The sequence below is a fragment of the Rhipicephalus sanguineus genome, chromosome 3, assembly GCF_013339695.2.
Source record: "Rhipicephalus sanguineus isolate Rsan-2018 chromosome 3, BIME_Rsan_1.4, whole genome shotgun sequence".
In the NCBI taxonomy this organism is placed as follows: Eukaryota; Metazoa; Arthropoda; class Arachnida; order Ixodida; family Ixodidae; genus Rhipicephalus; species Rhipicephalus sanguineus.
This window is the reverse complement of record NC_051178.1, coordinates 51,732,976-51,748,191: the sequence shown is the minus strand read 5'-3', so window position 1 is coordinate 51,748,191 and position 15,216 is coordinate 51,732,976.

Below are 15,216 nucleotides of genomic sequence, written 5' to 3'. Positions count from 1 at the left end.
AGGCCGTGGTATGTAAATCATGCTGTTCATGTCATGCGTGTCATGATTTTCATGTTACGACCCGTCACTTATCTTTGTAATACGGTCATGTTATGTCATACCGATTTTGGTGTGCATCCGATAAACCAAACGGCCAGGAGAGCACAAAATCGTAGGCCACTAGATAGATAGATTGACAGATAGATGCGCTCAAAGCAGGGCTGGGCAGAGATACTCAGAAAAGTATTCCGGAATACAGATATCGAAATACATGAACTGGAAGCCTAAAATACAGATACTGAGATACATTTGCCTTTAACGTAACGGGATATTTCGGAGATACTTTTGCACTAAGACTAAAACAGTATTCCAGAATACAGTTACAGCGATACAGATACTGGAATACTTTTTTTATTTCAAGGATGCTCATACTACGCAGACACTTATTAGTGCAGCATAATGTTGTAATTAATGTTACAGCGCATCGAAACGTTCAGTTCATTTATTTATTTATTACAGTACCCTCAACGCCATTAAGACATTGCAGGGGAGGGGGCTGGACAAAGTACATAATTATAATAATGATACAATTACAAGTATCAATTGCAATAAAAATGCACTATTTAACAGCAACAATAACGAGGATTGGACACCGAAATCGACGTACTTGGCGAACAAACTAAGCTATGCTAGAAATAGCACACTTTAAGCAATTCATTCTAAAAAGACAGGGCGTGCAAACACGGACACAAGAAAGAAGTCAGGACACCACAAACGCCGGCGTTTGTGGTGTCCTGACCTCTTTCTTGTGTCCGTGTTTGCACGCCCTGTGTTTTTAGAATGAATACTTACCAACTAGCTCAGCTCTCTGTTATTCTAAACTTTAAGCAAATCACTAATGAACACCAGTGAATTGAGAAAAAGTACACATTTATTTTGAAGATCTGCTTTTCTGAGAAGGTTGCTGTGTAAGCTTCTCAAATAGGCTGTCTTCTAACAGCGTCGGTTCAGCCTCAGCACGAGACTCACGAAAGAAAAAAAGTCTGTCTACCGCTGAAGGCGAGCACAAATTCGTGTTAGAGTGAATAAATATTGCCTTCATAGCCGGATTGCCCTGCAGCGTGGCAATATCTCTTCTCCGGTCATCTAGATACCGAAACACTTCCGCCCTCACTTGGGTTGTTCTGACCGTTGAGAATCCGAAGTCTGTCCCCATCTTCGGAATCCTCAGCAGTCTGTACCCTGTCCGCTTCAATGAAGCTGTCACCACCACAGACCACTACCAGCACCCATTTCAGAAAGCCGCAACAGGCGAAGTCGGCTCCAGCGGTGGGGGAGCCTGCTGCTACAAACGGGAACTGCTTTTGGAAGTGCCGCCACTTTGATTAACGGAACGCACGCGAAGCATTGCAAAGACTCTTCCAAGGCGGTATCCGCGCGGGGGGTCGCGAACAGGGGCGTAGCCAAGGAGAGGGTTGGGGGGGGGGTTCAACCCCCCCCCCCCGAAATTTTTCAGTTTTGTTTGCGTATATTGGCCTCGAGGCCCACCACTGGAAACGCCGGCGCCACCGTCGGCGTGACGTGCTTGGCAGGATCACGTGGGCTCAGCGGCCGCGTCGGCTGCTTGTGGCGCACTGCCGCGTGCTTTGAAAACGAGTTTCAAGTCCCACATGCGCTGCGGTCTGTTTAAATTCGGAAGTTTTCTCTCATTTTCTACTCAATTGAAACCATTGTAATGAGCGGCTGCCTCCGAAGGCGACGTACATGGGGCTCTACCGCTCGGTGCCGCAGTGCCGCGTTTACGCAACGGAGCCCAGTGTCAGCCTGCACCGGTAACCGCGGGAAGAGAAACAGCGTGAAGCATGTGTTGTAAAGCTAAGAACCGGCAAGTAGCCATCCGCTACGAGTCTTGTGTGCAACAAGCAGTTCCGTGATGAACACTTTTGTTACTGCGTCGGGCCTGCGATGTTCGGTGAGTAGCAGACAGCGCGCACTGAGACGATGGCTCGCGCGCGCTTCCCGCCGGCAAATGATGCTTATCTGCCACAGGATGGTAAATGCGATACATTTTACCACGTGTGATGCCATCTCAGAACCCTCCAATGCGACCTCTTGATCGTCGGCCCCGTGCTCAGCGTCCACAAAATCGGCTGCAGATGCGCAAGTCATTGTTTAGATACGTTGAATTAAAAAACGCACAGGGTCCCTTACGCATTCGTTAAAGATGACTAGAAGGCGAAAGCCATTCAGTCGATGTACTGATTCTCCCGCGCCCCCCTCCAAAAGCGTTCTGGGGTGCTATCGCGGAACGATTCTATTTTTTATTCCAATGCTTTTCGTGCTTTTCGCGCTTGGCCATTGGTCAGAACGACGGTCCGTCCGCGTTGTCAACGCGATCAGCCAGCCGCGAGTGGTGGATGATAAGAAAAGCATAGCATATGGCATAGAATCGGAAATAGCATCGTTCCGCGATTGCACCCCTGCACGTAGCGCGGTTTTGCACGGCCTCCGTGACCGATCACGGAGGCAATGCAAAGACACCATGACGTGTGAATACGTCATCATGTGACGTCACATTATATGATGTCATAATGACGCTACATATTTGGCGATCTGTGACGTCATGATGACGTCATATGGTGACACCATCACGTGCCGATTATTTTTGCATCACTCGTGTTGACGCCGCTGACGCGGGACGCCGACGGGCGACCTTCCAATTTGATGAGGCATGCATTGCTTCATAAGCTACATAAATTTTGCATTGCCTCCGTGATCGGCCCACCGGCCAATCCCATGTATTTTCTTGGAGCCTCATTTATTTACGTGGGAAAGATGCCACCCTGTTGGCGTTAGACACGACACTGCTGCCAAAACTGCTCGGGTACACGCCTGTAGCGAAGCGTTCGAACTTGGTAATGGGTCGTCCTCTCGAGCACCTTCTAGTGGGTCGTCCTCTTCGGCTCGAAGAGAACGCAGCTCGCGCTGAGAGTCGGCCCCGCCTTGACTGTCGCTGTATCGTCGAGTATCGCCGCCGCTACTAAACCTCTTTATAATTTGGTGGAGAGTGCTGGGCCTTCGCAACAACCTCGGCCCTCATTCGATGCCCCTGGCTCTTCGATCCCGTACCCTGCCGCCTACCATGCCTCAAGACGCCTCCTAGCAAACGCCCCCGCCCGCACCGACCTCATGTCCTGGTGTCCCTCGTATTCGCGACCCTCCAGTCTTCACTGGCGCCGATGGTACCGACGTGGAGGACTGGCTCGCGATTTACGAGCGCGTGAGTGTCCCCAATAAATGGAACGAGGCAGGAAAATTGACTAACCTGGTTTTCTACGTCGCGGGTGTGGCGGGCCTGTGGTACAACAACCACGCATCCGATTTTACGACGTGGTCCGAATTCAAGACCGCCATTATCAACGTGTTTGGCCGCCCTGCCGTTCGTAAGCTGCAGGCCGAACAGCGCTTACGTGAACGCGCTCAGCAGGCCGGCGAATCCTTCACCAGTTACATTGAAGACGTCCTCGATTTGTGTAAGAAAGCCGACGCCACCATGTCCGAGTGTGACAGGATCAGGCACATCATGAAAGGCATCGACGACGACGCCTTCACCATGCTCCTCGCCAAGAACCCCAGCACAGTGGCAGAGGTCATAACGCTCTGCCAAAGCTATGAGGAGCTGCGCCGGCAGCGATCGATGACCCGTCGCTCTCCATCACGCGACGCCGAGCTCGCTGGCTTGTCGACCGTACCCGACCACTCCGCGTTGCTCGCAGAGATGAAGACATTCGTGCGCGAGGAAATCACGCGCCAGTTCTCTCTGCCCACCCTTCTGCCTCCCCTCCGTCGAGCAATCGAGCAGGAAATCGCGGAGGTCATGCCCGAGTACCACCAGCATCATCCGGCTCCTGCACCTTTGAGCTAAGCCCAAGTTGTCGCAAGAACGCCCCCACCAATCGCTACGGCTGCCCCACACATTTACGCCGAAGCCTCCGCTCGACCTCACTCTTTCGAAGCGGATGTACCGGTAACCTATGCCGACGTCACGCACAGGCCACGACTGCAGCCCACCATGCAGTCCTATCAGTTGCCGCCTCGTCAATCCCGTCCTGCGCCATGGGCGGGCCCTGCCCCAGCGAACCGATGGCGCACACCTGACAATCGCCCCATATGCTTCGCATGTGGTTACGCCGGCCCCGTGGCGCGCTATTGCAATCGCGTGCAGCCGCCTAGAGACGTTTCGCCTGCCACCAGCCAGTCGAACCGCCCATATTACGACCCACCTACGCCTCCGTCGCCGACGTCTCGCCCAGCTGCATCTACCCGCCGTTCACAGTCACCACGACGCCGCTCGCTGTCACCGATGCGGCCACGTCCGGTCCCACGCGATCAGGAAAACTAGTCGTCGCAGTCCACGAGGCAAGGGCTGCGACGCAATCGAACTGCGAAAGCCCTCAGCGAAGCCCATCGAACGTGATAGACGTTTTGTGGACGGTGTTCGCGCCTCTGCCCTTGTCGATACTGGAGCCGCCGTATCCGTTATGGACGCTAAACTAAGCCGCCTGCTACGAAAAGTGACGACGCCACTTTCCGGGCTCTCCCTCCGTACAGCCAGCGCCCAATGTATTCACCCGACGGCGGTATGCACCGCTCGCGTCATCATTCAGGACGCTCTGTACGCCGTCGAATTCATTATAATTTCTTCATGCTCTCACGACGTCATCCTCGGATGGGATTTTCTCGCCCGCCACGACGCCGTCATTCATTGCGCACCAGCCGAAATAGAGCTCTCACCATTCTCAGATTTGACGCCGGCAGACAGTTCATCGGCTGCAACCAAGGTATTCGTCAAAGACGACATCACAGTTCCTGCAAATTCGTCAACGGCTGTGTCACTCTATTGCACCAGTCTCTGCGACGCCGTTGCACTCCTTTCTCCATGTGACCGCGTTTTCAATAGGAAAGGCTTGCTGGTGCCGTTTGCGACCGTGGAAATCACTCAGGGCGACACGGATATTTTTGTGACCAACCCATCCCCGTTCATTGTTACGTTGGTGCGAGGGGAATGTCTCGGCAGAGTGGAACCCCTCGAAGACGCACAAGTTATGGACGCACCCGACGACACGCACTGTCCCAGTTCCCGTACGCTCAGTGCTGTTTCCACGTCCGATTGGTCACCTGCTGATGTGTTTAGGTCCTCCATTGCTGACAACCTCACATCGGTCCAGCGTTCCCAACTTCTGTGCCTGCTGGAAGAATTTCGTTCTTCTTTCGATATCGGGCAAACTTCTCTTGGCCCAACCACCACTGCGGCAACGTCAATATTGCGTGTCTCCCGCAGAACGCCAGGTGATTAATGAGCAAGTCGACGATATGCTTCGACGCGACGTTATTCGGCCCTCGGACAGCCCATGGGCGTCTCCCGTTGTTCTCGTTGCGAAGAAGGACGGTTCCGTGCGGTTCTGTGTGGACTACCGACGGTTAAACAAGATCACTCGCAAGGATGTTTATCCGCTGCCGCGAATCGACGACGCGATTGACAGCCTGCAAGGAGCCGAATTCTTTTCATCTCTTGATCTGCGCTCGGGGTACTGGCAAGTTCCCATGGCGGATGACGCTGGACCGAAGACAGCCTTTGTCACGCCCGACGGCTTGTACGAGTTCAACGTCATGCCGTTTGGTCTGTGTAATGCGCCCGCGACCTTCGAGTGCATGATGGACACCGTTCTGCGCAACTTGAAATGGCACACGTGCTTGTGTTACCTGGAAGACGTCGTCGTTTTCGCTCCGGACTTCTCCACGCATCTCCAACGTCTGCGGCATGTTTTGACGCGTTTGCGCAACGCCGGCCTCCAACTGAATCTGAAGAAGTGCCGATTTGCAGCACGGCAGCTGACAATCCTCGGCTACGTCGTGTCCAAGGACGGAATCCTTCCCGATCCGACCAAGCTTCGGGCCGTGGCCGAATTTCCCAAACCTACATCCGTCAAAGAACTGCGCAGTTTCGTAGGACTGTGTTCGTACTTTCGACGCTTCATACGAAACTTTGCCATCATCATATCACCGCCGACGAAGCTCCTTGGAGGTAACGGACCCCTAAAGTCGTGGTCGTCCGAGTGTGACGACGCGTTCGCAAAGCTCCGTCGTTTGTTGACGTCTCCTCCCATACTACGCCACTACGATCCTACGGCCCCAACGGAGGTACACACGGATGCCAGCGGTGTAGGCCTCGGCGCTGTCCTTGCGCAGCGCAAACCAGGGTTCCCCGAATATGTCGTGGCATACGCAAGCCGTACGCTTACCAGAGCCGAGACCAATTACACGGTCACGGAAAAAGAGTGCCTGGCGATCATCTGGGCCCTTACAAAGTTTCGACCTTATTTGTATGGCCACCCATTTGATGTCGTCACCGACCATCATGCACTATGCTGGCTGTCGTCACTCAAGGATCCCTCAGGCCGTCTCGCCCGCTGGGCACTTCGCCTGCAAGACTACGACATCCGAGTGCTGTACCGCAACGGACGCCAGCATGCTGACGCCGACGCCCTCTCGCGCTCTCCCTTGCCTGACGACAATGCCCCTTGCTCAGTATCTCACATAGCTGTTGCTTCAATCGACGTTCACACCATCGCTACCGAACAGCGCAAGGATAAATGGATCACCTCGCTGATCGACTTGCTCACTGATCTGTCCGCAACACCATCCACTCGCGCGTTGCGTCGTCAAGCCCACCATTTCGCCGTTCGCGACGACCTAGTGCACCGACGCAATTACGACGCCGACGGCCGCCAGTGGCTACTAGTGATACCCCGCAGTCTGCGTTCTGAAATATGCGAGGCCTTCCACTCTGACCCGCAATGTGCGCACTCTGGGGTATCCAAAACTTACCACCGCATTCGACAACGATACTTCTGGCGAGGGATGTACCGCTACGTGCAGAAGTTCGTTCGCTCCTGCCTCGATTGCCAACGCCGAAAACCTGCAATGCACGTGTCGCCACCAGGTCTACAACCATTACCTTGCCCTAACCGTCCGTTTGGGCGCGTGGGCATCGATTTGTACGGACCACTTCCTCTTACTTCGGCTGGTAACCGCTGGGCCATCGTTGCTGTTGACCATCTAACGCGATACGCCGAAACCGCCGCCCTCCCAGCGGCTACAGCGCGCGATGTTGCCTCCTTCCTACTACACCGATTAATACTGCGTCACGGACCACCCCAAGAGCTTCTCAGCGATCGAGGCCGTGTCTTCTTGTCGGAAGTCGTGGAAGCCATTCTCAAAGAGTGCCATGCTGTTCACCGCAGAACTACTGCTTACCACCCGCAGACGAATGGCCTAACCGAACGCTTTAACCGCACACTCGGCGACATGCTCTCGATGTACGTCGCCGCCGATCACACAAATAAGGATGTCATTCTGCCCTTCGTCACCTACGCCTATAACACCGCCCCTCAGAGCACTACTGGTTTTTCACCCTTCTTCTTACTGTACGGAAGGCACCCGTCGCACACCATGGACACGATACTTCCATACAAGCCGGATCGCTCTGAATGTCCGCCTATTTCTGCCACAGCCAGACTTGCTGAGGAGTGTCGTGAGCTCTCCAAGACCTTCACTACGCATAACCAAGAGCGGCAGAAGAGCATCCGCGGTGACAACGCCACTTCTGCGCCCACGTTCCTCCCTGGAGCGCTTGTTTGGCTCTATGTCCCTACCACTGCAACTGGCCTCTCTTCCAAACTACTGCCCAAATACGAAGGCCCCTACCGTGTCGTCGAATGCACATCCCCGGTCAACTACCTCATCGAACCCATAGAACCGTCATCGGACATGCGCCGTCGAGGGAGCGACATTGTCAACGTGGAGCGCCTGAAGCCCTACCACGACCCCATTATAGTGACTAGTTGCTAGGTCGCCAGGTGGCTCCCTTTTCCTACCCGGGGGTAATTGTAGCGAAGCGTTCGAACTTGGTAATGGGTCGTCCTCTCGAGCACCTTCTAGTGGGTCGCCCTCTTCGGCTCGAAGAGAACGCAGCTCGCGCTGAGAGTCGGCCCCGCCTTGACTGTCGCTGTATCGTCGAGTATCGCCGCCGCTAATAAACCTCTTTATATGCCAAATAATTACTATCCTGTTTTGCGGCTGCTGGTTGTTGCAATACCTTCTATTTTATTCACCGCTATTTCAAGTTCATGTGGGTCCTAGTTCACAGCCGACGTTTGCAGAACAAGTCTGGCAAACGTTACTGTATTTTCTTTGTTTTCCTAGGCGTCGCATGCTACTACATTCTCGGTCTCGTAGACTGGTTCTTCTTCCACCAGCATTCTCGAAGTGGTGTGAAGCTTTGGTCTATGAATTTGTTGATGACAGAGAGCGGCAAGTGCACTGGAATGCAAACGGAACGATAATTAAGGAGCATTAAAAGAAGGCGTCGCGTTTGCTCACGTTTTGTGTGAGCACCAAACGAAACGAATGCGCTGAATAAAGAAACAGAAGCAGCGGCATTTGCCCGCTTAGAAGACCGATCAATACGCAGTGCGAGGCAACTTGTCAAATGACATTGAAACGTGCCCGAATTTAGACTGAAAAAGAAACAAAAAACACTGCATCGTCGTGACAGCAGATCAGGACGTTGCCATGCGCACCGAAGCCGCAGTTGTAAGGAAATTGTTTTTGAACTACTCTGATAGCGTCCGCGCAACAGTAGCTGTTTGTTTACTCACAAATTCTCATATTTTGCGGCCTAAAGTTCACAGCGTGGTGCCAAAACGCGCTCGTAGCAAAAGCGAAACCATCAGTACGAACATACATGCAGACGCTCATATATGCAGAGGCACCGTCAGTCGTCGCGAACCCGTGCGATCGCTCGCTTGAGGCTTCTTTCTGTTATGCTCCGTTTGGTTATACAGGCAGTCTACTCTAACGAGATATTTCACAGTTTGCACTCAGCGAGTGACTACCTTTCACGCAGGGAGCCGGTTCAGGGGTCTCCAACGCGGTGACAGAGTGACGCGGGTGCTCGGTTTTCTGCAAAGAGACAGCGACTTTAGACTATCTTGTCCTTTCAGTTCGTCGAAAATGATTATTTTGACAGTAAAGAACACAGTTCATTTCGAAAGTACTTACAGAAATGCCCCGGAGGGCTTCCGCGAGGTGTTTTTGTAGAGCGCCGACAGCAAAACGTATGGGGAGCGCGCCGGCGGTATCCTGCCTATCACGCAATCGAGGCGCATCCGACAGAGGGCGACTCCGTAACTCCTCGAGGCCAATATACACGCACACGTACAAACGCGCGCACGAACATACATAAAGTATGGTTGAACCCCCCCGAAAAAATTTCTGGCAACGCCCCTGGTCGCGAAGTAATGGCTTGCCACCCGAAAAAAATTAGGCGTGCTGCACTGACCTTGAGAGACAGCGACTTTCGTCGGCAGAGGCCGACAATACTGCCCCCGCGATTCTGCCGTCTGCGGCAGAATCGCGCGGGCAGTGTTGCTGCCCTATCTGTCGGCGACAGGCGGCGCGCCTTTGCTTGTCTTGGCACAAAAAAGAAAAAAAAACGCCATTCCCCCACTGGAAACACGCCTCAACTCATTTCCGACACAAAAAGCAATGTAACGAGATACCCGTGTCCTGCATAGTATTGCGATACAGGCATCGTAAATGTATTTCACTACTGAGATACAAATACATTTTTAAAATGTATCTCGATGTAGAAATACGGATACTCATATGTATCTCTGAAATACTATCGCGATACTCTTGTATCGCGATACTGCCCAGCCCTGGCTCAAAGTCGCAGAAGCTCGCTAAGAAATGCTTCGCATTTGAAATTTGCCGCGTATCTGCGTGCTTCGCTGAAAATGTCGTCGAAAGACGATAGCCTCCTGTCTGGTTTTTTTGTGCACAGCGTTGCATTTTCAGCGCAGCCTAAGAAACAGTAGGGTCCTTAGAATTACGCGTCTATGTATTTTTTAGTAAATGGGGAAGTATAATTTCTATGGCCGTGGTCGTGCCGCTTCCTGTCGGTAGTTAATGAACGTGTGCGGCTAGTTTTAAATGCGAATGCATTTCTTAGTCGGGCTATGTGAGGCACCCGGCGTTGTCCACGGCGCCCTCTCCCATAGCAACAGCTGCGGGCGCGCGCGCTTATCCTCGCCCCTAGCAACAGGAGCATGTGGCGCGAGAGAGTGTGGGAGAGGGTAGGTGCAGTGCTTTGCCGCTCCTTCTCTCGCCGTTCGCTCTCTCTCCTCCCTGCGCCCCACTCTCCCGTCCGCTCGCGCCTCAGTCTCGACCGTTCGCTGGCTGGGCGCCTCTCAGGAACATCCGGAAATGTGTGCTCGAGACGCCGCTGTGAAACGCCAACGCCGAGCCGAGAACACTGGCGCCCCACTCTCCCGTCAGCTCGCGCCTCACTCTCGACCGTTCGGTGGCTGGGCGCCTCTCAAGGCTATGGCAGAAGTCGGTGAAGGCGAATGTCTGACGGCAACGGTACCCTCTCTCGGTGCAAGAAATGCCTTCGCATTTCCTCACGATTCCCTTTGGGGAGGTGGGGGCATTTTTTTTATCTGGCCTGGTTCTTGTAGCCAGATGGCCAAACAGTGATTTTTAATGCATATGATCAGTTTGTATTGATTATTTTTGTGTGTGCATGACCCCGTAGTTGTATGGGTTCTCTTATAGGCACATTTCATGCTAACACTACATTTATGTAAATTACATGTACCATAACATCGTCTGTTTACGTATATGCTGCCATGTTCACTAAGTCATGGGTATTGTGAATATATATCGTCATGTACATGATGTATATTGTGATAAGTGTGTATGTTAGTCCTTAGTAGCATGTGTTAGGGACACCCTGTGGACTTGGTCATTTCTGTTAAGACATTTCATGTATATCGTGCTTAGTCATTTGCGTATGTTCATGTCGTTGCTGTATAGGGAACCAGCGCTAGAGTTTCCGCGGTGTGCGCAGTGCCGCCCTGGCGGTCAAAGCGCGCATACTCCAGCCGCTCCCGCGGACGAGAGTGGCGAATGGTTGAGGCGATGCGGGCGCGTATCGCCGAAATAAAACAAATGATGCTGGCGGTACTGTTGCGCATTCAAGGGCCACAATACGTAGAAATGAGGGAGGACGTACCCTCCTATGTTTTTCCTTCTAAAACATATGAATAGCAACGGGTGCGGATTGCATTCCGGCAGTCAGGCGAGCACAGTATGTTCTGCTCTCCTGTCTAGTGGTGTCGGGCTGGTTTCTAAACGGAATTGCGCGTGTCTGCTAGATTTACTCGATAGTGGGGGCCACCAGTGGAAACCGGGGCCAACTAGCGGAATTTAATCGGTGTTTTGTCGCAAATAAAACATGCATATTATGCAGCTAGCATGCGGCATATGCAACAATTTTTTCATCTGACCACCACCAAGCTCCTTCTGATGCCACAGCGTGCAGTGAATGATACGATAGGCAGGTAGTCTACATTATTTGCAAACAGTTACGCAGAAGGAAAGCTGCCTACGGATGCGTACGGGGATGCGTTCGCCGAAGCCGCTGAACTGTTATGAGAAATACGCACGCGATGGATGCCTCCGTTGAACTTCACTAGTGGTACAGATAGATTTCTTGTCACGAACAAAGCAGCGGACTACTCGAAGCTTAGCTTTCTGGAGTCAGCCGATGCGGTAAAGCTTCTTTGTGCATTGGCTGCCGCGGCGAATTGACATCGGAATTTATGCTTCGCTAGAAGAGGGTCAAATGTCTTCGATTTTTACTCGCCGTTTAATTCGGCTAACGTACTGTGTTAGTTTTTTCACTTGTCTGTCTCTGCTTAGAATAAACGTGTTTGATCAACATCGACAATTGCTGTCGTTTTACGTGACAAACAAGGTATGATTATGAGGCACTCCGTTGTGTGGGAATCAGGAGTAATTTTGACCGCTTGGGGTTCTTTAATGTGCACATAAATCTCAGTATGCGGGTGTTCTTTGTATTTCAACCACATCGAAATGCGGCACCGTGGCCGGAAATCTATTTTTTTACTGCAGTAGGGGGCAGTTGGTAGCGACGCAGCACGTACTTATCAATGGAGGCTTGTGAGCCTGCACTGGCTTGACACAAATCTCATGACGCAAACAGAAAATGGTGACGACGGAGTCGCCACCACGGCACAGCACTGTCTCTTCGAAGCCGTATGCACAGACGTAGTCTGCTTTGCAGGGCTTCTCTCCGTTTTCCAGTGCTTTCTTGATAAAGTAGCCTTCAGACAAAGTTATCTTTTTCTAAACCCTAGAGCAGTAATACTGGCGCAATGGCTGCTCGAGCTGTTCGCGGCAAAATGAAGCACGGGAACGGCGCACGCGCGTTCGCTCACGGCTGTACAGTGCGGCCGGTCGTCTGAGCGCGAGCGGCAGGGCCTCCGAGATTAACCGCGGCGGCGCGGAGGCAGTGCGAGCGGCTGAGTTATGTAGCGACTCCCCGCCAGGCGCCCTTTTTCGGCGCGCCACCTATCCAGCCCTGGTCTCCCATAGACACTTTTCCAAGTTTCGTTTCGTCTTTTGATGCAATACATTTTTTTCTAAACAGTATCCCAAGAAAGACTCTCGTCTTTAAGAATGGTTCCCGCAACGCGTCGTTGTTCGGGGAGAGCGTAATCAGAGAAGGCGATGTGAGATCTAGAAGAGCGCCGGTTTTTCCACGCTGAGCTTCTTTACTGAGCTTCGCCTGAGGTCGCCACGTTAAAGAGTTAACAGAAAGATCGCACAATAACCGGGCTTGAAACGCGACGCGTGTTGTGCCTCCCCTCTAGGCAGCCTGTGATTTCTCACAATTGAGCTGGGAACGCAGTGTGATAGCAGGCGAGCGTCGTAGGGCTATCTTTTACAGGAATAGATGGTATGACCAAGGCTTGGGCTAAAGCCGGTACTTCGCGGTGCCAGGCGTTGAAAAAAACGCCAGGCCTGTGTGGAAAGCGCCGCGAAGTCGCAGCGAAAGCTGGAATGCGGCATCTCTAGAGCCCGTTATAAACTCTCTTATGGCTACTAATACAAGTACATTAGCAACGTAGCCACTACGGCACAAATCATAATCTTTGTGAAGTTGGGAAGCCCCACCACGACATTATTCGTCATTCTGCGGAGAAGCGAGGTACCATCTGTAAGGCATTACGTGCACTTTGTTGAAGCGACGGTTGATGACGGTGAAGAATTATGTCTGGGCCAATTGTAATGGGTTGGAAGCTTTGAACGACCGACTAGTCACATAATTCGCATCATGTGAAGCCCGGTCTTTATTTTACTCTCCCGCCACGGTACATAACATACGTTAATGTGAGAAAGAGAGAGAGAGAGAGACGGGGAAAGAACTTTATTGAGACCCTTCGTAAATGAATCATGGGCCCCTTAAGGGCTTCCTTGGCAAGCAACAGAAGTCCACTTGCGAGGAACCCACTACGCTCTAAATCATTACAATTTTTTGTGAAGTATGGATGCAACCGCTATGCAATTTTTCGTCATTTTGCGGAGAACCGTGGTACCTGCTAAACACCTGTAGGGTATTATCACTCTGTTGATGCTGTGGCTGATGAGTATGAAGAATTATGGCAGAGCCCTTTGTAATGGATTGGAAGCATTAAAAAACCCACTCGTTGCGCAATTTGCATTGTATGACGCCTGGTTACAGAATTCGCGTTGTGTGACGCCTGGTTGATATTTTACTCTTCTGCCACACAATATTACATATGTTAATATGGTTCCTTGCCTGTATAGGCTCTTTTTGTGAAGCAGTTTCAAGCACCGCCATGGTTCTGGGGTACAACACTAGGCCTCACGCAGACGGCCCGGGTTCGAACCTCGCGCCATCCCGGATATTTTTTCTTATTTAGTTTTTTTTTTCTTATTTCGCGCGATAGTGGTTACGGACACCGGCGGTGGCGGACAACTGCGGCGCCAAAAACGGCCCTTGTTGTGATTTCATAACAGCTTTAGCTGTAAAAATTACGCCGAATCGGACGGCCGTAGCAACGGTGCAACGGTGCGTTGCTGGAGCTAATGGCGGAGGTTATGCATTATTTCACTATGCCACTCCCAGACGGCAACACCACCCCTCAAACCAAGAGCTCTCCGAGTGAAAAGTGCGAGAGATTAAAAGCGTGTTTGTGAAGGATCCTGGATATGTGACCATGGCCTAGTGGTAATTGGCCTATATGCCGCTGCGCCACGGTCACACATGCAGAATGCTTCACAACTTAACTAACGTAGACTATAAGATATTAATGAAGACATGGGTAAAGAGATTACAGGCAGCTATGAAGGAACTGGTTGGCCCCCAACAGACCTGTGGGATAAATGGAAGGAAAATAATGATTGAAATACACAAATCGCCATCAATCCTTGAATGCTGTAACGCGATAAATCTCAATGTTGCCATGTTGGAAATCGACCTTCAGAAAGCCTTGGACAGTTTGTCACATGCCCTGTTTCTTTCAATACTCGAGTATCTGAACGTTGGCAGTTTGATATGCGATGGAGTGCCAATGGCTTACACATGAGGCGCAACAATATTTTTTATAAATAAATCAGTAGGTGAGCGTATACCGGTGCTTCGATTAGTAAGACAGCGATGCCCACTGTCGCCCCTACTGTTCGCTATTTTTATTGAGCCGTTCTGTTAAGCGTAATTAAGAACACCTCGATAGTCGGATAGATTTACATAAGGCGAAGTTTAGCCTCCTCGCTTACGCTGATGACATCGCAGTTTTCTGTACCAGTTATGATAGTATAATGCATGCCGTCAATGCCGTGAAAAGTTTCTGTGAAGTAAGCGGTAGCGCCGTAAATTGCGATAAATGTTACATGAGGAATGTGACTTCACACGAAGGCATTTTATGAACAATAGGTGGCAAGAAATGCCAGCAAAGTATTTAGGACTGCCGCTGGAGAGCTACAGCGACAGTGAGTTATATTGGAAAAAAACTCCAAGCCTGCACTGAAACCGCAGCACAGTCACAGCGAAAGCTAGAAGACCGGCGTTTCTAGAGCCCGTTAAGCTCTCTTGGGGCTACAATACAAGTACACTAGAAAATTACCCACTACGCCATAAATCACAATTTTTGTGAAGTTGCGAAGCAGCTACTAAGCCATTATTCGTCATTCTGCAGAGAACCGAGGCACCAGCTACACGTCTCTAAGGCATTACGTGCACTTTGTTGACGCGACGACTGATCACGATGAAGAATTATGGCT